Genomic DNA, 22276 nt, shown 5'->3' with positions numbered 1-22276 from the left:
CCAGACATTTTAACAGGATTCTTCTTTGTAGTTAGGAAAAATCATGGGAGAGTCCAGTTCTACTTCCTCACAGAGAGTGAATAGACACTATTCAGAAATGGTAATTCTCACAGTTGTCTAAACCTGAGATAAAGTAGATCATCAAGTTGATGTAAATTATAAAAGTTATCTACATGTTTGTCTAGAAGTCCACTATTCATGTATTTTGTGTGAAAACAAACACAAAACAGGAGAGTTATTTCACCAGAACCTGAGAAGTGGTGTGAGAAAAAGGAGCTCTGCATGAGAGATGGGGAGGATCTGATGAATATGAGCACTTAGAACGGGCTAAAGAAATCAAGTGTGTTCTGCTGCATTCCTGCTGCCTGTACTTCTATGTGCTAGCATTCTTTCCTAGCTCTTTTCTGCTTTTCACTTTCTCCTTTTTTCTTTTTTTTTTCTTTTTTTTTTTAACATGGTAAGCCTCTGGATGAATTTTTAGAATTTTTTTAAGAGGATTTTGAAATTTAATTTGAATTTAGTTATTTTCCTGCATGTGTGCACTTATGCATCTCTGTTACTCTGTGGTGCTGCTAATTCAGCAGTATTTTGTAACTTCTGAGCTGTTAGGATTTCTTGGTGTCATACCTTAGGGGTAGGAAGCAGAAACAGTCAAGAAATATGAGCCAATGTGCATAATTGTGACATGCTTGAAGTTACAAAAGTTGCTCTTTGGGCAATTGCCATTTCTGAGAAACTGATGGGTGAATATAATATTGGTAGTTTTCTTATCTATCAATCACTAAGACAGTGGCCAGTTGAGTGGAATTTGTACCTGGAGAAATACATTTTTGAAATACATCTCTGGATGGTTACTATAGTTAGATAGTTATAAGTTTTTACATATTTTTAAACAGTTTTATATGTACATATAGTTACATTGATTGATAGCACATTAGAAGCAAATTAGCTAATAATCTGTCACAAAAGTAGCTGAAAAATACTTTTCCAAAAAACTAAGAAGCTACTGGTTACACTTCTGTACTCTATAATTATTCTGTTGTATTTGTCTGCTTGTGATCAGATTAGTTGTATTTTAAGGAAATTGAAACCAAAATTGTAGATGCTTCTCTGTGCAGGGCTATGTTAGTCTGAGGTACTAGGAATGTTTCTGGACAAAATAAATATTCTGTGTGGGTAGTTCTGCATATCAGCAGGTGTAGGAGCATCAAGCTGGCAAGTGCAGATCCGGAACACGCGTGGGGCTTACATTATCTGAAGAGATTCTCTGCTTTGTGATTAGAAAGGTGACACATGTAAGAAACTCCTACAGATGAGTGGATATCAGTGTTGCTTTGTTGCCTCACTCCCCTCAGTTTACATACTGCCCTCTTTGCTACAGTGTTTGCAAAACACTTCACTGTAGTAGCTGTGTTTCCAAACTGCTGCTGAGTACAGAAGCAGATGGCAGCTCAGTCATTTATCCATCTTGCACTATTTATTTCTATTATTTCTCTGGAAACAAATTAATTTATATTAAGCTGTTGCTTCCTATCTCCTGCTTCTCCTGTGTGCTCACTTTTTTTTTTTTTAAGAGGGGAAGATAGAAATCATGTCTGGTTTCTGTTGATGGTTTTCTTTTGTCTTTCTAGTCACGAATATTTCAGTGCTGTAATGAGAGATCTTTGAAAAGCTGTGGAAGGTGATGTACCAAAAGACTAAAAATTAACTAAGACAAATTAGTTTCTTCTGTTTCTAGAAGCACACATGTCAAGATGATGATAAGAGGATATCTAAAATACAAATTAGGGTTGAAGGTTTGTGTGGGTTTTCTGGGGGCATAGGGAGGCACCGCCTGGCTAACTTCCTTCCATTTTGTGTCCTTTTGGACACTGTGGGTTTTTAAAGGCTTCTGGTGACTCCTCATATGAAATAAACAGCTGCTTTCCTCTCCAGCAGAAATGGTGCCAGGTGGATTTGGCACTGCTGGGAGAACTCTGCTTGCAAAGGTAACTATCAGTAATTCATTGCCTACATGGAAGGTTGTATCAAGTTAGGTCTTGTGTGGTGATCTCAAACTCCACTGAATCTTTTTTTCTTTGTTTGTTTTTATGAGATCATGGAAAAGACTGTAAGGTTTTTTTGTACTTAGTTGTGGATCCTTTAGAATGTGGTTAGAATGAAATATTTCATTTTGTACTTAGTTGTCAATCCTTTAGAATATAGTCAGAATAAAATAATTTTGACAAAATCAATTGACAGTCTGTTAAGAGGGAAGACTTCTCTCTTCAGAAGACACTTATTTGAAGTGCTAGACCATCATTTTGTGTGGACACATTTAATTGCATATATTTCAATTACTGCTGGAGGGCTGGAGGAATAAACTAAATAAAACCAGGGTGGTGAGCATTCACTGACCATGATTGTCATTTCACAAAAGAAAAATATGTAAGGTTAGAGTAGATCCCATTGCCTTAGAGCTGAGGGAGAGGGGTTAAAAAAAATGTAAGCAACCCCAAGGCTGAGCTGAAGTTTGTGTGGCAAGATCTATAAGCTAATCAGTACTGCAAAGACTTGAGCTAGAGTTGTGTGTCCTCTGTTGGAGGACTCTACATTCTTTAGGGAGTAATATCAGCTATGTGGGTAGACTTAATGTATATGGATTGTTAAGTGAGGAGAAGATGGTGGGGAAGAGAGACCAGTAACATGGGTTCCTGCGCTCACCTCTCAGTTTGCATGATGGTCACACATTCCCCTCATACAAGTTTGTGGACAAGGTAGAGTGAGTGGGAGAGCCAGGAGCAGCGTTGATCCACTGGTTTAAATAGTCTCTGCAATCTTCTGGGTATCCCTGATTTCAGCCAGCACACTGCCTGACATTGGTGCTTCCTGCTGTTTGGAGTGCTCAGCTGGTGGTGCTGCAGAGGAAGGCAGAGCTGACAATTAGCTGGGCTGTAACTCAGATGGCTGCATGGTGCTCCAGTTCCCAGACAGACACAGTAATCTGGGGTGAGGAAAACACATTTTCTGAAAGGTGGCTGCGTGCTTTGTTTGGGTGTTGCAAAGTGTGAATTTCACCATAGGTTTATGTGAATGGGACTACATTTTATTAATTTTTTCACTGTCTTTCTTCAAACCCAAATCCTGGTCTGGAAAAGGAAAGGGCACAATGCTGGACTGGTTTCCCATAGCACAGTGGTGAGGAAGAGGATGGTACTGTGTGACTTGTGTAGGCCTCTGGGAAATTGAGATTCTTTCTTGGATCGGCTATGCAAAGAACTGTGAATCCCAGAATAATATCACTCATAAATTGCCCTACATTAATTTCAATTCTGTGTAGCACATGTAAATGAAAATCTTGGGAACACGTTTGCTAAATCATGTGGTAAATGGTCTTGTTGATGACTGCAGAGTTGCTCTGGGGTTGGAGCTATTAAGCCCTTATTATGGGAATCCAACAGGGCAAATTAAGAGAAACCTGTGTATGTGCTTGTTATTTTAGGACTTTTATGCTTTCTTCTGAGAGACCTCATGTAGGACCCCATGACCTAAAAAGATTTGATATCTTTTAGTCAAAGGTTAAGTTTTGGAATCTCAGTTTCTGATCTATCAACAATGGAAACAATCACTTTCAAGGGAGGGTTTAGTGTTGTTATTCTTTAATGCTAAAAAGTTGAATATTGCTTTTAGTAATACCTGTAAAATAGCTTTTTAGCATTCTGCCTGGTTGTATGTGGTGTTTTCACTTAGAACTGCATCTTTTTGTAAATTGTGGGGGATAATTTATATTTCATTGTAAGTAGTTGCCCAGTGGGTTTCTTATTTGTTTCTAACACCATTGTAAGCATTCTTTAATTTGAGAGTGTTCAGATACTATACATGAGTGTTCCTTGGAAATACTATTCCAAGTACACAAAACCATTGTGCATGGTAGAATTTGCCATTATAACAAATTCTATCATAAAAGAACTAATGCATGGTATTTTTTTGCAGGCTTTAACTTTTACATTTCAAGGCTTAAATGTGCAATCCATTGAAAACAAGTATTGCTCCTGTTTATAATGCTTGCTGGATACCTCCCCAGAGGCAGGATTTTAGAGATTTAACAATTTTTAATGCCAGTATATGAATGTATCCTTTTACATAAATTTCAAATTTCACTTTGGGTCAGGTGAATCATCTCTCTCACTATTTCTTTTTCTAACTTCACCCAGCATTCTCTGGAATATTACCTATCTGAAAAACTGTCATAGTCTTCTAATGCCATTTTTGCCAGGATCATAAGTGTTTTCAGTAATATTCATGAGCAGCATTACTGACAGAGCTGGAGTTCCAGCTGAATCAGTTTAGTCTTTTGATGGCATAATTATTTTGCCAGCCGTCACTCTTGTAGCAGTGGAACTCCCCTTTGAGGAAAAATGAGGTCATTCATCTTTTGTAAGATTCATACATGAGCTTTATCACTATAGTAATAAAATTCATTGCTTGGTCGGTAACCACAAAGGACTCATAGGAGTGGAAATTGTAACCACGCTTACGTGCATTGCCATGTGCACAGTTAGGTTGCTGTTAGAATAAGCACGTCGTAATGCACCTGTAAATAAAGAGGGAATGTGTGCTTTGGATTAATTTATGGGATGTTGGACAGTTTGAACAAAATTGTAAAAATACCTGAAACAATGCTCTGTCCTTCTTGCATTATCTTAGATTTCTTTGGTAAGGTTGATAAACCTTTTTTTTCTACTTATTATATGTATTTACAGCTAATATTCTAGGACCCTGTGTTGTCTTTAAATGACATTTTCCCACCATCCTTGCCAGTTTATTTATAAGGCTCTGTTATCTGCAATTTGCACAGGCAGTGCTTAGATGTCTTCTCTGTAAACTAAATTCTAACGATATATATTCAATAGTGTTCACTTTTTTTTTTCATTTTCATCTTTATGTTTCATCTGAAATATTATTAAAATTATCCAAAATTATTCTTACCTATGGTTACAGAATGTTTTAATAATTACAGCACATAGGTAAAGGGTCTGACTGACTGCATTGCCATTAAGGAATGATTTTCATTCAATGATATTTTGGGAAGTTTCTAACCCTGAGAATGAATATGTTGGGTTGGGGACTGTGGTGGCTTTGCTTTGGTGCATCTGCTTGCCTTGCTACTGTGAATAATTGTCATCAAGTGCAGGGGAGATCTGTAGAGGTCGGGCAGTGGTGCTGCTTTACCTGCAGCTGCCAGCCTGCCCAGACCTGTCTGCTGCACAAACCACAACGTCCTCATGGCTTGCAAATCACACTGCCTGTAAAGCCTGACAGTGCAGACAGGTGAAAAGAATAACTGAAGTCTAAAAAAGGTGTGTTTAGGCTTTTATATTTCCATGGTGCCAAGCACTTTCAGTTTGTATTTAAGGAAAAGGGTGCATAGCAATTTGGAGGTGGCATGTAACAGCATGCAAGGATGCCTGGTAACAGCAGTATAGAAATTTCCATTCCAGAGGACTCCTGAAAGGAATTTCAAAGGCAGCAATAGAAAGGATGAGTGAATGGGCTGGAGCAGAAACAATTCCCTTTGTTGTGTGAGTACATAAAAAGTACTTTTTAAATGAAGATTGTTAATGAATCCATTCTTGTTAATGTATCACACTGAGGTTCTGCTAGGCTCATCTTTTTTTAAAAAAAAAGGCAGTTGAACACATGCATCCAATGTGCATTGAATGCTAAAGCAAATTCAAGTCATTACCTGCTCTTGTTAATGAAAAAAAGTGCTGGTGGTGGGAAGTGTAACAGACAATGCTTTTAATGAAATTAAGTTTGCATAGTCCCAAGCATACTAATATCTCCTTAATTCCAAGATCTCTGTTATTTTAAGAGCTCTAGGTATCTAAAGAGAAACCATAAAATTAATTTTGTACACCTTAATTTTTAACTGTTTGTTTTCCATCTCTTTCCCTCTTGGATAGAAGCTGATTTTTCAGGAACTTGTTACCCTTATAGGTGGATCTTCTGCTAAGGTTTTTAAAGCATCCCTGAGATCCTAATAAGAAATGCAAAAAGGAGAAAGCTTATATTCCTGCAGACTACAGCTGCAGTATATTTCAGAATATTGTGTAACAAATCACTGCAAGCTATTCTGTACAAATGATGAAACTGGATAAAATACCATATGGTGCTGCACAGTACTTCAAAGAATTATTTCAATATTATGAATGGGCTAAAATATCACATGCAGATTTATTCAGTCTAATTGGGACTTCACAGTTGTACTGTTGTAAAGGAGAATATCTGCGCAAGCTAAGTTGTGGGCAGGGGAGGTGGAACCAGACTATAGTACAATAGAAACTATATGAGAATTAACTTTTCCTAAAATGCATAGCAAACATGATCATCTAGCATGCTGTTAGCAGCAGCACAGTAGGTTTTATGGTACTTTTGTAATTTGGACACTTTGATTTGGAGTCTAATTGGATTCCTGGGCAACACTGAATGGCAACATTCTTAAGTTGTGTAAAGACTATTTGAAATAATGGGATTGACATTAACCTTTTAAAGTTTCTTTTTAAAAATCTGTTTGAAAGGATTAAAAAATAAGCTGCAGAAGAAGCTTAGAGATTTCAGGAAAAACTTCTCTTGTGTCATAGACTATAGACAGTCATTCTGATTGGCTCTGTAATGGATAAAATAAATTTGTTTGGGTTTTTTTTTCCCGGCCTCCAACTACTTGTAGTTGGAGGCCAGGAAAAAAACATCCAATAAAAACATCCAATTCAACTTGAAAAAAACAGGTGGCGTGAAATTCAGCCAAAAAGTTGCCATTTAGGGATTCAATAAATACTTACAGGAAAACTAAAACTCAGGGAGGCACAGTATATTCAATGATTTTGTGTTTCAAGGAGGAGATGCAGATATAGATGCACTGAGTACTTCTACTTTTGGAAAAATAAAAAAGGTGTATTTGTCCTTTTTTTTAACTACAAGTCACATTTGTGAGGTTGGTGTTCTGTTGTTGTCTAAGCAAAAGTAAGGCAGGGGTGCACTGTTTTCTTGTGTCCTTGCCTGTGTTTATATAAACCAAATCAAGGCTGGTTCAGGGTGCTGTGCAGAGCAAATATTAACCTTAAGCTCCTCTTATTTCCTTGAGTAGTGTTACTTCTTTCTGAAACTGTGCACCTTGCAATCATTAAAATGCCAGTGCAAAGGAGGAATTCTGGGGACATGGCAAAGGGTGGCAACTTTGATTTAAATTGTTACAAAATTCATTAACTTCATTAGACTGTGGTATTTGTAAGTCTCATCAGTGTGTGGCTGAAAGGATGCTGTGAGATGTAAGGTAATCTTGTGTCTTCTGCAGATTGATGCTGTTTGCTGCGAGGCTGTGGAAAATGGACAAATGTTGGGCTGAAAACACCACAGGAAAGAACATCCACAAGTGATGGGGTGCAAAATTTTACCTGGCATAGGCCTAATAATGATGTCAATAGTTGCCTTTTTAAAAATTATTATTAAAAGGAGCATCTTTTACAAAGGAATAGCTGCTGGCTAGACTGGTTTTTCACATTTGAACTCAGAAGCAGTTAATAATCTTTTAAGAGGTTTAGAAGAGATTTGTGAGTCTGATCTCACATGTCATCATACAAAGTGAACTAAGAATTCTAATGGGAGCAGTATTTCCCAAAGCACTGGGAAATACCTGGAGAAAGGAGAAACTTGTTCAACATGGCCTCAGGGGTGCTGAGAAATTCCCTTAGGACAAGAAAAAGTTATGTTAAGAGAAGCTTGGATATACAAAATAGCTTTGGCTTGAGCAGTTTGTTCTTGCTGTTGAGGAAACTGAGGCAGGGGGAGGAGTGTGCCTTTACATTTTTTTTGGCATGTGCATAGATTTGTTTTAACATTATCTGTTATTATTTAACATTATATATTATTTGTTTTAACATTATTCCTAATCTGGAATCACTGTGTTTTAGTGCTGTCCTTTTCACTCATTTTCCTTGTGGTATGACTGATTAATCTAGAATGCCTTCAAGATTTGGAGCCCTGTGAAGCACTGCACACACAGTGAACAGGATTTTATGAGGTCAGGCTCTTACTAGGAGGCCTAATCATCTCTACTGCAATGCCTAATTTAAGGGAAGAATGGAGATGTTTGCCACTGTAGACAAGGAGAGGGACTGTGCCAAAGTCTCTTCAGAGCCTTGAGCTCCTGGGACCTGCAGTCCTTTCTTGGCAACAGTGTCAAAATAGTGCATCTCTGTTAGTTCACTGAAAGATATTCCATCTGACTTTTGACCAATAATCACCTTTTCAGGGTAGTATATAATTTTTTTTTTCTTGTTTGGAAATTCATAATTCAGGTCATGAATGTATATTTTGTAGTTCTATCAGCTCTTGTTAGTGTCTCATTAAAGGGTTCTCCAGTGTGTGGTAGGGTAAACTGGGGAATAATTACAGTTGTAGGGGTATTCTTCAGGTCATCTAGTTCAGCCCCTTGCTCAAAGCAGGGCTTCCTTCAAAGTGGAGTCAGGTGGTTGAGGGTATTGTTAAGTCAAACTCAGAAATTCCCCAAGGATGAAGATTTCACAGCCTCTCTTGGCAGGCAGTTGCAACCCTTAACCATTCTCATTACAAAGCTGTGGGATGCAGGCTTGGGTGTCTCATTTTTTACTTCTGGGTAAGATGCAGATTAATTGAACACACCAAGCCTGTTTGTTTTTGATCTAGAGCTTTTAAAATGATGCACTCTAAGAATAGTGAATTGCTTTTAAATCATTGTTAGGATTTTACTTGTTGGCATCTGTTTTGATATACTGGAGCTGCAAGGGAGTGTTTTGTAACTCATGAGATGTTGAGTTCTGTTACCTTATAACACAGTTGACATACATTTACATTTTGTTTCTCCTCTTTGTAATCGGAGTCTGCATTCTTGGCTGAGATGAGGAGCTTGCATCTCTCTGGTTTTTGCACCTATCTCTATAAAGAGCTATTATTTTCAGCTGTCTTCATCAAAAAAAGAAACCAACTGTTGTAATGTGTGCAATCATTCTGCAATAGTTTGCAGAATCAAGCTGCATAGTTTGAGGATTGTATTATTCATAAGAGAATATATACTCTATAGAATATAGGGTCTGAAAGTAGTTGATAATCTAGTTAAAACATGAAATTGCTGTTATGTGTGTTCTTGAAGGGAAAATAAAAGTGGGAAGGTGTGGGGTTTTTCTCATGTAACCCTCTAGCTAATCAGGAGCTTCTAAAATTACATAAGTCATTGAAGATGAAGTTATCCAAAAGGTTATATCACTTTTCTTGTCTCTGAAAATTATTTTTCTTTCTGTATGAACACTACTATCTTTTGAAGAAAGAGACTTGACTGCAGTGCTAATGAAGTGTAAAGAACTAAAGCTGTCACTGCTGCAAATGGTATTTTCAGGAGCAAGAAGTTAGTGTACTTGATACCTCATAGCAAATGTCTTTGAAAATCTAAGATGCTCTCTGTGTGAGTTACAATGAAAGTGTTGGGAGAGGAGGTGTTTATGTGGTCTGTCTGGTATGTCTTTTCCAAAATATATCTTTGGGTACATATTTTGTATCTTTGGGTACAATATGTACTTTGGGAACATATTTTTAAAGCAAAACCAATGAGTTTAGTATACTTCCCTGACTTAGGGGAACTTGCAGTTGGTGAACTACACCAGTCATTCCAAACACGTGTCAGAAAAACCCATCCATGTACTGTGCTCCACAAGTTTTGACCAATCAATTGAGAAACTATTTAAAAATATTGTAAGAAATATTCTAACATTACTGTTACTAATTTTATGTATTCTTAGAGAAAATTTTGTGGTGTAATTTTCTAAGACTTCTTTTTTTTTAAAATATCCTCTAATATATGTTCGTACTAGTAGCAGAAATTAAGTCTTCTCTGCAGTATAAACCTAGAAGCTGGAATGGATTGTGATGTAGTGAAATATTACCGCACTTCTGTTCACCTAAGGTTACCTTGGTAGGTCAGTGGATCACCACTGCAAGGGACAAAGCAAACAACAGCTATGTACCTGGTATACTTAGATTTTTTTTGTTGGTCTCTGATCCTGTTAAAAGCCACTTGAACTCAAAGTGCTTGAACTGAACTGCCAAGCATGGACTTTGCCTTAGAAAATGGGAGCACAGCCCCTATTCTGAGTTTCAGTAATCTCTTGTCAAGAGAAAAGGGTTAAGACCCTATTAGGTAGGAATCAGGCATTTGGACTTTTGAGAATCCCTGGATACACCCTTCTGATATCTGCAGGACCCTGTGTGTTTGTAACAATCCTGCTGCTAATCATATATTGATTCTTATTTTTTTGTCAAGTATGTATCTATATGTTCTTACATAGCGTTAAAGGAAAATCTCGTACATGAAGAACTCCAATCAGCTATGTGAGTCCAGGCTGAGAAAGGTGGAGTATGGGTTGTTAACAAAACCAGTTGATGATTTAAAAATTTAGCTGTATGAAAAAAATTTCCTTTTGATAGTCCTAGCAAGTACATTATTACCTAACTTTTACTAAATACTTAATTGAATCTGAAATGCTGAATAGAAATACTTTTTTCCTGATAATATAGTATTATTTGTATCTTAAAGGATATGGAAGTAAATCCTCAATTTATGTGTAGTTTTGGTTTTATAATGGTGTTTCTTGAAAATATGAATAGGTGTGTTGATCTTGCATCCAAGACTCTTCAATATTAATTTTCCTTATTTAGTCATCTAAAGCTAGGGAAGATACTTTACACTTGTGTTCACAGTCATTTGTTATTGGTTGTTAAAATGCTGCACAGTCATTTGTTATAGGGTTAAAATCTTGTTTGGCCATTTGTTGTGGAGAGTTAAAATATTGACTGCAATGTAAGAAATTGAACTCTACTTGGATTATTAATATCTCCCCTAACTGATGTCTCAAGTGAGAGCATTGTCACTTAAAAGTAGTGGACTGCTTTAGCAATATCTACTTGTCATGAACTCATATCCACAACAGAATTGCATATAATGGATAACATCAGAAATTTGGGTGGGGAATTAATAGCTGTAATTTACTTTCTGGTTATGCTGCCTTTTCTTTCTGAGAAAATACATGTGCTTTGATATTTATTGCAGATACACATTCTCAATTTGCAATTAAGGTATGTTTTATTTTCATGTGTAAAAAGTAATAAATTTAGTGGAGATTCACTTGGCAGTGTGGGAGGGAGAAAGCAGAGTTCTAGTTCTGCATTTGCTTCACCTTACCCCATCTCCTTGCCACCTGCCTTCAGCCACGGCATTGAGAGCTTGCCCTCCAGTGTGCTGCTGTGACTTCTCCATAGCTCCAGCCCTGCACATCACATCCCACTTTCCATCTCTTCAGTCAAATACCTATGTTTCCTTGTCTTCAAAATATATTAGGGCTTAGCAGTACAATAAATCAATCACTGGAGTATCCAGTACCCCGGTACAAATACAAATCAAAATACAATTCTGAGTCGATAGCAATTCACTCCTCTGCGTTTCTTCTTTTTTACTTCCCAGAAGCACTTTTATGTTGACGTGTGTCTCTTATTCATGCCATTCTGACATGGTGCAGGACAGGGTGGTCTTGCTTGCACTTGCCTAAGCTCGCTCTGGCTGGTTTGGCAGATGTAGCAGTCATTTTTGTTGAAGTCAAGTTTGTACCATTAGACAGTAGAGCAGCGCTCCTGTCTGCTGCCACTGTTCAGAGAATCACTGCCTTGTTAGCCTAGTAAACATTTTTAGTTTGAGTGCTGGCAGCTTATCATGTCAACTATTGACAGAGGTAAATTTCCCTCTATATTAATGCAGCAGGAAAATGGCCAAGCAGGCATTTTTCTGCATTCTTGTTTACAGCCACCAGCAACAGCTACAAACTGAGCCTGTTGGGTGTGATTCTGTAAAGTTGGTCTTAGAATTTCTGAAGTAATCAGAAGTTACGAATTCTAAAAACAAATACCTAGATAGACTAAATAAGAGGTATTGTAACAAATTAAAAATACTTTTTTTCTGTAAAAGTATAGAATTGATGCCAGCAAACTGTTTTATGACTTTACTGTACATGATAATGGTTAACATAATTCAACTTCTCTGGTTGAAGATATCCATTGTATGCTCTTCTCTTGGGACATTCCCTTTTCCTTATGTATTATAAAGGTGACAGAGGCATGTGGCTTTACTGTTTAGGGACAGAGCCTGTTTTAAAATTTTGCAGAGGGAATTTGACTTGGCATAATCCAGAAGGTTTGGTTTGTCGTTGGGGTGTTGAGTTTTTTGGTTTGTTTGTGGTTTTTTGTTTCATTTTTGTTTTTTCATTTCCCCCCTTGCCCTTCCCCCCCACACTTATTTATCTCTTTGTGCCTGTGTCTAATTGAAAAATATTGTGCAATCATTTACTGAAGTCTTCCATTTCTGTGACTCACTAAATTTCCTTATTTGTGTCATATACTATATGGCATAATTACAGAATTGATCCAGGGAAAAAAAGAAAATGCCTTTGCTTTTGGAGACTTCCTTTAAATTTTCAGTCACTGATGTAAAGATTGGCATTAGTGGTCAAGTTGAATAGACTTAGAGGATACCTCCTAAGAAATGAAACTTCTCCTAGACTGAAAACCACCGTAAAATCACTGTCTCATTTCTGTTATTTATGTATACTTTTTTTATGAAAGCATTAATTTTAAAATTTCATAAGCCCTATATATAATAAATTTAGATATCAAAATCAAATACAATAGACACACAAGGTTTAGGAAGTGAGAAAATGAGAGAGTGATACTGGCAGATACAATCTTGCTACTGTTTTCTTTGGTATCAGTCATGGACTCTGTAGCAAATGTAATAAAGATTGCATCAAAATACATGAAACTTACATAAACTGAGAAACATTCTTTATTAATATTTAGCTTTAAATGGGAAATCTCACTTGCCATTATACATATTTTATTCCATAATTTTTAATGGTCGCCTTGCAGCATGGATAATGTAGTTTTTAAATGTGGGTTTTGGACTCTTAATTCCTCTCTATTGCAGGACAGTCTGCCATACAAACTGCAGAAATATTTAGCAAACACCTGGAAAAGGATGACAAGTTTAGATTCAGGAGACAGATGTGTTTGAGAGATCTGGTTGAGTCTGCTCCTTGTTTCATTAATTTGGATGACCTCTGTTACTTGAAGGGCTCCAAAACTGGATTGGCAGCACCATGTGCCAGATTGAGTGGCTATTGCCTCAAAGAAAATCCTGATTGCTGCTGGTGTTTACCCAAGATGCAAAGAAGGTTGCTCTTTCCAGTGGTGCAGACTTCATACTTGTGTTTTAAAAAGCATCATCTCTCTCCTGTCCCTGCAGCTGTGTTATTACACTGTTAATTGATTTGGGATCCTGGACTGTATCTTTAAGGTGTACTGATAGTGTTTGTGGGATATGACAGAATTTTACTGACCAAGGCATGAAATAAAATGACGGTTTCTGAGAGGTTATATGGAAATTAGCTCTGGAACAGCTGATCTGAAGAAAGAAAAGATATTTCTGTAGCTTGAGAGACTTATCCATGCAGAGTTTCAAAGTCAATCTTAGCCCAGTGGATCTATCTTTAAAAAGTTGCCATTTTAATTTACTGTGATACCTGGTAAGCCACCAGCACCCCAGGTATTCCCCTGGTATGCTGTTCCACTTGGCTCTGTCACTGCAGAAGCAGATTCTAGCCCTCAAGCTGGCAGAGGATCACCTTCAGGAACAAATGGGAGTCATGTACAGCTGAAATAATGGCTTCTGTGTCACTTGCACTATTACCTTTGGTTCTGACATTTACCTGGTGGGAAAAAGAATATGCTTAAGTATTGCCATAAAATATTTGGTATTCTGCCATAAATTAAAAGTAGTTAATAGGGAATAAGTGTCTTAGCTCAAGCCAAGTGAGCCTCTTGTTGCTATTGGTCTGATGATGTAATAACTCTGGCAAGTTCTGTGAGCTGGTAAAAATAGTGAATGTCTCTTTATGTGAAGACTTTTCAGTTTATTGAGAAATTTCTAGGAACAAGATCAAGTTCCATTGTTTAAACATATTTTAGTAGTACCTACCACTGAAAAAACTTTCAGTATGATTTTTTTAGTCTCGCTGCAGAGTTTCTTACTAATGTGTTTGCTTTCTAATGGATAGTTTTGGTTGGAAATCTGTGGAAAAAAAAGCACTATTACTCAAGCATTTTAGAACAGCTATTTCTACCTTTAAAAGAGGTAATTTGAGAAAATTGTAACTTTTCTAGTGCTCTTTCTCATGGAAATATGTTTAAAGATAAGCATCAAGAGTAACTAGAATATGATGCAGAAAGAAATAATCTGAGAACTGAGAATTCTGTTCTTTCTTGGCAGCATCTAAGCCAGTCTGACCAAGAGCAAGACTCCTCCCATAGCCATTGCTGTTAAACTGTTCAGGCCCTTGACAGCTGGATCATTTACTGAGCCTGCTCTTCATGTGATTTCTTCTGGGATCAAACACAGCAGTGCCATGCTAAGCATTTCCCAAATGCAGGAGGACTGAACAAGAGACAGACTTATCTTAGATTGACGACTAGATTGATGGTAAGCAGCGCAGAAGGTTCAAGCCTCATGCTAGCATAAAATCATTTGACAGATAGAAATATTTGCTTATAAATTGAAAGAGTAGGTAATAATAGTGGTTTTTTATGATTACATTACATGATATTTTGTGATTACATAGACTAATAGCTAGCAGATGGCAGAGTATACATTTTACTTGTTTACCAAGTTGATGGATGGCAGTGATTGAAAAACATTTTTTTCCTTGTTGCATTACTCTAAAAGCTTGTAGTGGACAGGCAATTTACAATATGAGTCAACAATAATTTGTATCTGCTCTGGATTTTGGGGAGCATCAGTTATTCTCTTCATTTTATTTGACTTCTCTCAATGATATTTTCTTCTTAGAAGAATGGGGTAAAAATGAAATCTACTTTGAAAGCCAGGTCTTTAAAGGGATGCATGTGTGCTCACAGTCTTCATATACAAATAGTGTCCATTTGTATGAAGAATAAATGGTGGGAGGTTTTCTCCACTGTTCTCTTTCAATGTTTATCATATTACTTGGACATTTTGATGTAGAGAGATATGCTCTGTCTTTTGTTTAGGCACCTCAGCACAAATCTATATTGCTATATTGCATGCTACCAAGAAAGCTAAAACTATCCAGTCACAATAATAATTGCAGTGGTTTTCATCCTCTATTTTTAATTGGTATTGACTTACTCATATTATCTATGTGTATGTTTTAGATGTATCTCCTCTTCAAGTGTTGTTTGTTTGGTTTTCTTTCTTAGGTGCAATACTCCATAGCTGTGCAGTTCTTTCATGAGTAGTAGACCGAAAACCTGACTTTCTTCCTAGGTTGATTCCCTGTGTATTTTAGTCCCCACTGTTAGGTGCTCTGGCTCCCTGCCATGTTCCTCAAATGTACCATTCATTTTAGTCTCTTTCAATGGTTTTTGTGTGTGTTAGGGATGTCATGCTTGTGGTTTCAACAAATAGAACATGAATTTTGATTAGTAGTAGAGTGACTTTTCTTCAAGGGAAGAGGGGCAAAGCTGTGGTTGCTCTTCCTTCAAGAATCACTGTTGGGTCCTATTGTTTCTGTCTAAGGACCTTTGGGTCCTAAGGTTTCTGTCTTCTGTGACATTCATATCTGAGACATCTAGTATCTTGCAAAATTTGATAGAACTTGGACAACATGGTTCAAATTTTATGACTTTGTGAATAGTCATCTCATAATAGCATTTTTTTCTGGAAAAATCAAGCTAAAACACTTACATGGAGCCAGAATGTCATTTCTGCTTAAAGAATCCAATAAGACCATGGATTTTTTCCCCTTGGTAAAAGAGGAAGGGAAATCATTGCAAGAGTTGCTGTGACTGTACAGAATAAAACATAACTTGAGATACTATTTTCAAATAACAATACTTTTTCCTTTCAGCCAGATGACGCTTCATAACATATATGCCTATTTGTAACAGAAATATTGAATCTGCTTAAAACTGTCCCTTGAATTTCCTTTATGAATTTACACACATGATAAGACCTGAAAATACACTCTATATGTTCAGTTTTATATCAATCACGGATAGATCCACCAAGCATCTGTAATTCTGCCTTACAGCTACTGTCTCTCAAAGAGTTTTCGTTATTCCAGACTGCTACTGGCCTTTCAGCAGGAGGAAGCCCACAATTGTCTTATCTTGTGTGATGTGGGGGGAAAAAATATATTCAGATAGTTGCTGGTTTCGTTAGCTTGTTTGTCATAGGCCCTATTCCCAAGGTACACTTTTTTCCTAAGCAGTAATTGATCCATTTTTTATTTCCTTTATCTTCTACTTTTCTCCACTGCATTCAGATTTTTGTGGCAAATATATATGTATATATATGTCAACAATTACTGCCTTGTTTAGCTTTCCTACCCTTGACTGAATTTTTATTTTGCATTCTCCACAAAATCCGAGTTTCAGACCAGTATGATAATGTGACATTTTCCAGCTTGTATCAGTAAAGATGAAATGCCTTTAGTAGTGATGCCTAACTCTGGTTGCAAAGAGGAGAATGAGAAATAAACAGTAGAAATCTAGCTACCAAGGCTCCAAATTGATTTTTGTATGGACATCTGACATATGTACAGAATCTCACTGGTAAATGCTTGAGGTCACCAGGATAGGAGAAGAGCAGGAGTAGACAAGAAAGAGCAATGCTTGTCTGTCCTCCGTACATGTGTATGGTGCTCTAGCTGGGAGAAGATGAGTGCTTCAGCAAAAAGTGACTGTAGAAACTGAAGTGAACTGAAAAGTGACTAAAGAAACTGCAGCAGAAACAGTTTCCAGGTCTGGATTCACTGTGTAATGCTTGCTGGATTCAGATGAGGAAGCCAGGTTGTGGGATGAGGATCATGGTTTCATGAACGCTGTCAGAGTCCCTGCCTGTGCCTACACCTGCCTGCCTGAGTGTTACAGGGGATGAATGCAGATGCAGGCAGGGGAATGGACCCACCTTAAAATTTACTTCATGAAAGTAAATATTTAACTTAGATGAACCTTGGTAACAGGGACACCCCAAACTGGGATGGGACAAAGAGCTGGGCACAGACCTGGCTAGGAGTAGCAGAACATAGTGTTGCTATGCTTGTGTAAAGTTTCATGAAAACTAATCTTAATCCTATTGTGGAAATGCATATCCACCTTTCTGGTTTAGAAGATGACAGTGATTGACATGCAAATCCTGTTAATGTGCAAATCTCAGAGTTTTGCCAGGATTATGGATGATAAAGTAAGGGATGGGTCCTAATTAAAGAATATATAGAATGTACAGTTTACTTCATTTGTCTTTGCTCAGATTTTTACTTGCAACATTGATTCTTACTTATGCATGTAGTCTGCAGACTCTTCCAACAATGTGATACTTCCATTAACCATCATCATTATTTGCAAACAGGAGATTCATTCGCATTGGGTAACAAATAATTTGTTCCTCAAAAGTGTCTCAAAGAATATGTTGCAACTTTTTTACCAATTAGTCTGATTTGTAAGATGATGTAAGTATTGATCAAATTTCAAAACTGAACCTCTGTATTTGGGGAATGTAGTGAAAGTTAACCACAGACTGTCATAACTGATGTGCTGCATATTTAGTTACTGAAGTGTGAAGGCTGCTAAGAAGGCTATGAACTTTTACCTGGTGATTTTCCAGAACCATCAGGAGGTGGTCTTCAAAAAGCCTTAAGAGCCAAGGGAAGCTCTTAGAGAGGAGGAAAGGGCTGTTGTCTGTTCAAAGCGTAAGCTACTGTGCATGCTTACTTCCAGATTTGCAAGCGTTGGTTCAAGTACCTGCATTGCTACCATGTGTGTGTGTCCAAGGAAGGTGGTTCAAGTGTATCTCAAAATTAGAACAAAAAGATTCAGGTTTTCTGACAAAAACTGTCTGCCATTCATGATTCAGCAATAGATTTTGCCTCTGTATGGGAAACAGAATGGGTTTCATAGTAGTGATTTTCACCTCTTAACTGTTTACTAAGTGATACAAGTAAAATTTGTTACTTTTTTCTTAATTTCTGGTTTTGCTTTGGTTTTTAGAGAAGACAACCTATTTTATTACTGCCTCTATGCCAAGGAGCATGCTTTAGCTTCTAACCAAAACCAAAACTGAAGATGTTTTAAATGGTGCACTGCTCCATCATTGTTTTCATATGTCACTGTATCAGTCTCTTCTAGTTGATTTAGGATGGTTGCTCTTCAGATTTGTAAATCACTGCTTCATAAGCTACGACAGTTTTGAGGAGATCATGGAATTGGTGGGGTTTATTCTGTTTTGATTTAAAAAAGGCAAAAACCTGTTGTATCTCATTAGCAATTAAAAAAATATTTGGCATAGGACAGTGGCATATGACAATGTTTAAGCATCTGATTCAATTTAGAAGAAATAATTTACAAATAGCTTAGTGTTATGACGTTTGGAATAGAAACTACTCATATATTGTTTCTTAGTCAAAAAGCACTAGATTCAATAGCAATGCTAATACAAGGCTTTGAGATGGTATTTATGAAGGGTTGAGGGAAAACAAAAAACAATATGAGAGAAGAAGTAGTTCATATCTGCAGGAGACATTTTCAGTAACAAAAAAACTGCTCTTTCGAACATTGTTTTTGTAGTCACTTTTCAAAATTAGGCTATTTGTGGTAGATTTTAATGGAATTGGCATATTGCATGCAGAAAATAGAGTATATTTGTAGCAGTGTAGGTATATTAAATTATTACAGCAAATCACTTTAAAGTATGAAAATTGTACAAATAACACTCAGCCCTGTACTTAAAAAAAAGCGATTAGAAGATTCTACTGTTGTAGATCCCCAAGCGTGACTAGAAAGAATGAATGAAAAAATTATTTTTGTTTCCCCTCTGTTTGTGTCATCTGTGGACACCAGTCCCCTCTCCCCTTGCCAAATGTCACTGATTTGTTTACATGTTTTGATTAGGAACCCAGGCTTGATATGGCTCATATTCTAGATACTATTGTTTGTCAGATAGGAGCAGACGTCTTGCTCAAGGTCACAAGAAGAAAAATCTGTTTCATGATGCTGAATATAAAATTTTTTCTCTCCACTTAGTTCCCTCTTTACCCTGTAAAAAGCTTGTTTGGAAAATTGAGTACTATCCATTTGTACTATCAGTTTTCTGTGAGAAAAAATTCTTATAGTGAAAAGTAGGGTATTGATCTGGATAACATCCCTATACATAAAACATTCACTGACATATCTTCTGTATTTCCAGTCTATCCCTTACAGGGAACATCACACCTCTTCCTTTTATTTAAGAATAAATAATCATTTTAAAAAGCACTCTTGCCCTGCATACACACTCTCACAAATGATTCCCTGTATTTGTTTAGATCACTTGCACTGTCTTGAGGAAGCTAGAAGGAAAATTGGAAATGCATCTACTGTATCTCTTGTGTAAATTAGTTTTTTGATCGTTTTGATAGAAGATAATTGCTTAAACATGACAGTTAATTTGTGTTGTGTTGCAGTGTAGAAGCTTCAGAGAAAGTGTGTTACAGCATGTACAGCTGACTTTACTTTCAATTTTCTTGACTTCATACCAGAGGCATTTTTATCTCTGCTAGAAGTACAGTACGTATTTTTTTGCAGTATGCTAATACAGCAATCTGTGCAAGGAATAGAATCTTGCTTTTAATCTTACTTTAGAAGTTACTGGCAATGACCATGTCTTTGCTATAAAAAATTACAAAATTGGGAAAATGTAATATTTAATGCCTGACCCTCAGGGTCTTGAAATCTACCTGAAATCAGTTTTTCCAAGCAATGAAAAATACACTTAAATCTATTTTTTATCAATAGTTTATAGGAAAGTTAAGTTTAAAGGCTTCTTTTTAGCACCTTTATATTGAATATATTTATTTCTTATAGTACATGGATAATTTTTAAAAAATATAATTTTTGCTTCATAATAAAGCCCATAGTATTCTTACCTGGGATTATAAACAGGCATTGGCTTTCAATGAAATAGTGAGTGAGTGAATAATCATATTGATTGTTCTGGCTATAAAAGAAGAACTCCAGGTGTTCACTATTAGTCTGTCCAAATCAGTTCTAAAACCTGGTGTCTGACATAAATTGAAGTGAAGCAATTGAATTGTAACATAATGCTGTGTCATTACACCTCAGTCTTAAATTGTGCTGGTACTCAGTCATTTGAAGAAACTTGGAAATTTCCATGGAATTTATGCTGTTATTAATGAGAAAGTAACGAATCACTGTATGTTTGATCACACTATGGTGTTGCAGAAGAAATGGAACAGGAAATATGAAAGTGTCTGAAGGAAATAAAACAAGCCAGGAGCTTCTGTGGTATTGGTTTGTTGTAGAGGCTTTGTGTCCCTGCCTTGCTGTATCTTGCTAGACAAGGAATGCTAGTGGCATTTCATAACAGCAAAAGTCTGAGAGGATGAGAGCGTGCTGATGACCAGACACTGACTTACAAGGAACACTTTCACTGCTGCTTTGTTATGAGAAACATAGCCAGCCGTAATTTTCTTAAGGCCTGAAGCAATTGCATGAAGAACAAGCGTAAGGAGAAGTGTTAGGCTTGAGAAAGCACTGATAATTTATGCCCCTTGTTTAATGTTTGTCAGTTTGGGTTTCTGATTTACACCACTGCCCAGAACACAGCCAGTGGCTGTGATGGGGCAGGTTGTGCTGCTTAACCCAGCTTGGGCTCATGGCAGCTCAGGGCTCCTGGTACCTCATGGTCCTGGGGTAAGCCTGGTGGCTCTTCTTCTCTCCCCTGCCCACAGTGAGCATGCAGTCTGCAGGACACACTGAGGAAGGGCAGAGCACTTCAGCATTTGGAGAATAAGCACTGCTTACCCTTGCTGTGATATCTTCAAATTGCTGCACTTGTGAACAAAAGCCTCAGTAGTGGATATAATGGTATTTTATATTATCATAAAAAGTGTGTTTAATGGTGATTTGTTTGCTGCTGTGGCTGAGTTAGTGAAGCAGCACCTCTGCTTCTTTTCCTGAGGAAATTTATTCTCAGGTAGGTTTTGGTTCCTGGCCTGAATACTCTGTGCAAATATCAGAGTGGTGCTGTCTATTAAAATACATCATTATTCCTCTTGGTACCATAGCATGATAAATATGAAGTAAAAGATTTTAAAGGTACCCATATATCTTCCCAAGAGACAGATTTTTGCAAATCTGTCTCCATTTACTCTCATTAGTATTAAATCAGTACAATTGATAACAAATGTCAAACTGTAATGTTTCTGGTGAAGCAGACCATCTGCCTGTTTTGTAATATGAACATTTATGCTTGCAATCAGAATACTTCAACAACTGGGCTGGAAATGCCAGGTAGTAATGTCTGTTACTTGAGGTCTCTGAATGCATTATGTATATTGGAACCATAATTAGTTCCATGCATTCTGGCAAATGTAGTTATTAAAGCAGATTTCTTTCTGTGGATTGCTTGTCTCCCCTGAAAGTACCATCCTCCTCTTAGCCTGTTTTATTTCTCTGTGATTGATTGCTTCTTTCTAATGTATGTACTTCTCAAGCTAGTTTTCTGTCTGAATAACTGGAATTTTTGAAGGCTGACTACCAGATAAAGTAATGTTGTGATATTCAAACAGAATTATCTTGCCATCAACTTACCACTTTGTTTTGACGGAAAGTTTTTGATTAAAAACAAACAGTAAACCAACTAAAAATAAAAATATCTGTGAAATTCCTTGGTTAAAGCTTTCAGGACTGAAGAATAACTTGCTTTTCTTCTGCAGGGAGCAATGGAAAGTGAAAGATGACATATTTCAGATGACTGTTCAGTTGTCCTTCCCACGTGGATGGAGGTGCTTTTATTGGATGGGTGGGTGATAACGGGCTTCAGTCTCTTTGGTTTCCCATAAATCTGATTTCTTTGTCAGCAGTTGAGTCCATGTTTGTAGTCTGACATCAGCCGTTCTTGGTTCACATGGCCACTCTGTATCTGTGTGTTGTGAGAGTGGAGTGAAGCCACCATGTTAAGGAGAGCTGGGCTGAGAGTGTTCCTGTGCACTTTGGGTGCTGCAGCACGGATGGCACAGTACAACCACAGAAGCTGCTGTGGAGGAAGCAGGAAGGGCTTTAGCACCAGGCCATTATGGTGCTAAGCTGCCCAGAAAATAGGGAATGCCCATCTGGACAGTACATTTAATTA

At 37.1% G+C, this 22276-nt stretch overlaps 1 protein-coding gene across 31 annotated transcripts in view; it reads left to right on the top strand.

Moving 5' to 3' along the window:
- Nucleotides 1–22276, top strand: part of TENM3 (teneurin transmembrane protein 3) — a 1284378-nt gene that overhangs the window by 922733 nt on the left and 339369 nt on the right. For 2 of the 31 annotated variants that reach the window (XM_030947655.1, XM_030947666.1), the window contains one exon: nucleotides 14381–14590. The exons of 28 other annotated variants lie outside the window; for them this stretch is intronic. The gene's annotated coding sequence lies outside the window, so the exon portion shown is untranslated. Of the gene's footprint in view, nucleotides 1–7907; nucleotides 14591–22276 lie in introns of those variants that run through there. One more of the 31 variants, XM_030947670.1, reaches the window with a different exon arrangement.

This window comes from Camarhynchus parvulus, chromosome 4, assembly GCF_901933205.1.
Source record: "Camarhynchus parvulus chromosome 4, STF_HiC, whole genome shotgun sequence".
Lineage (NCBI taxonomy): Eukaryota > Metazoa > Chordata > Aves > Passeriformes > Thraupidae > Camarhynchus > Camarhynchus parvulus.
The sequence above is the reverse complement of the archived record's forward strand: the minus strand, read 5'-3'. Positions and strand labels throughout refer to the sequence as shown.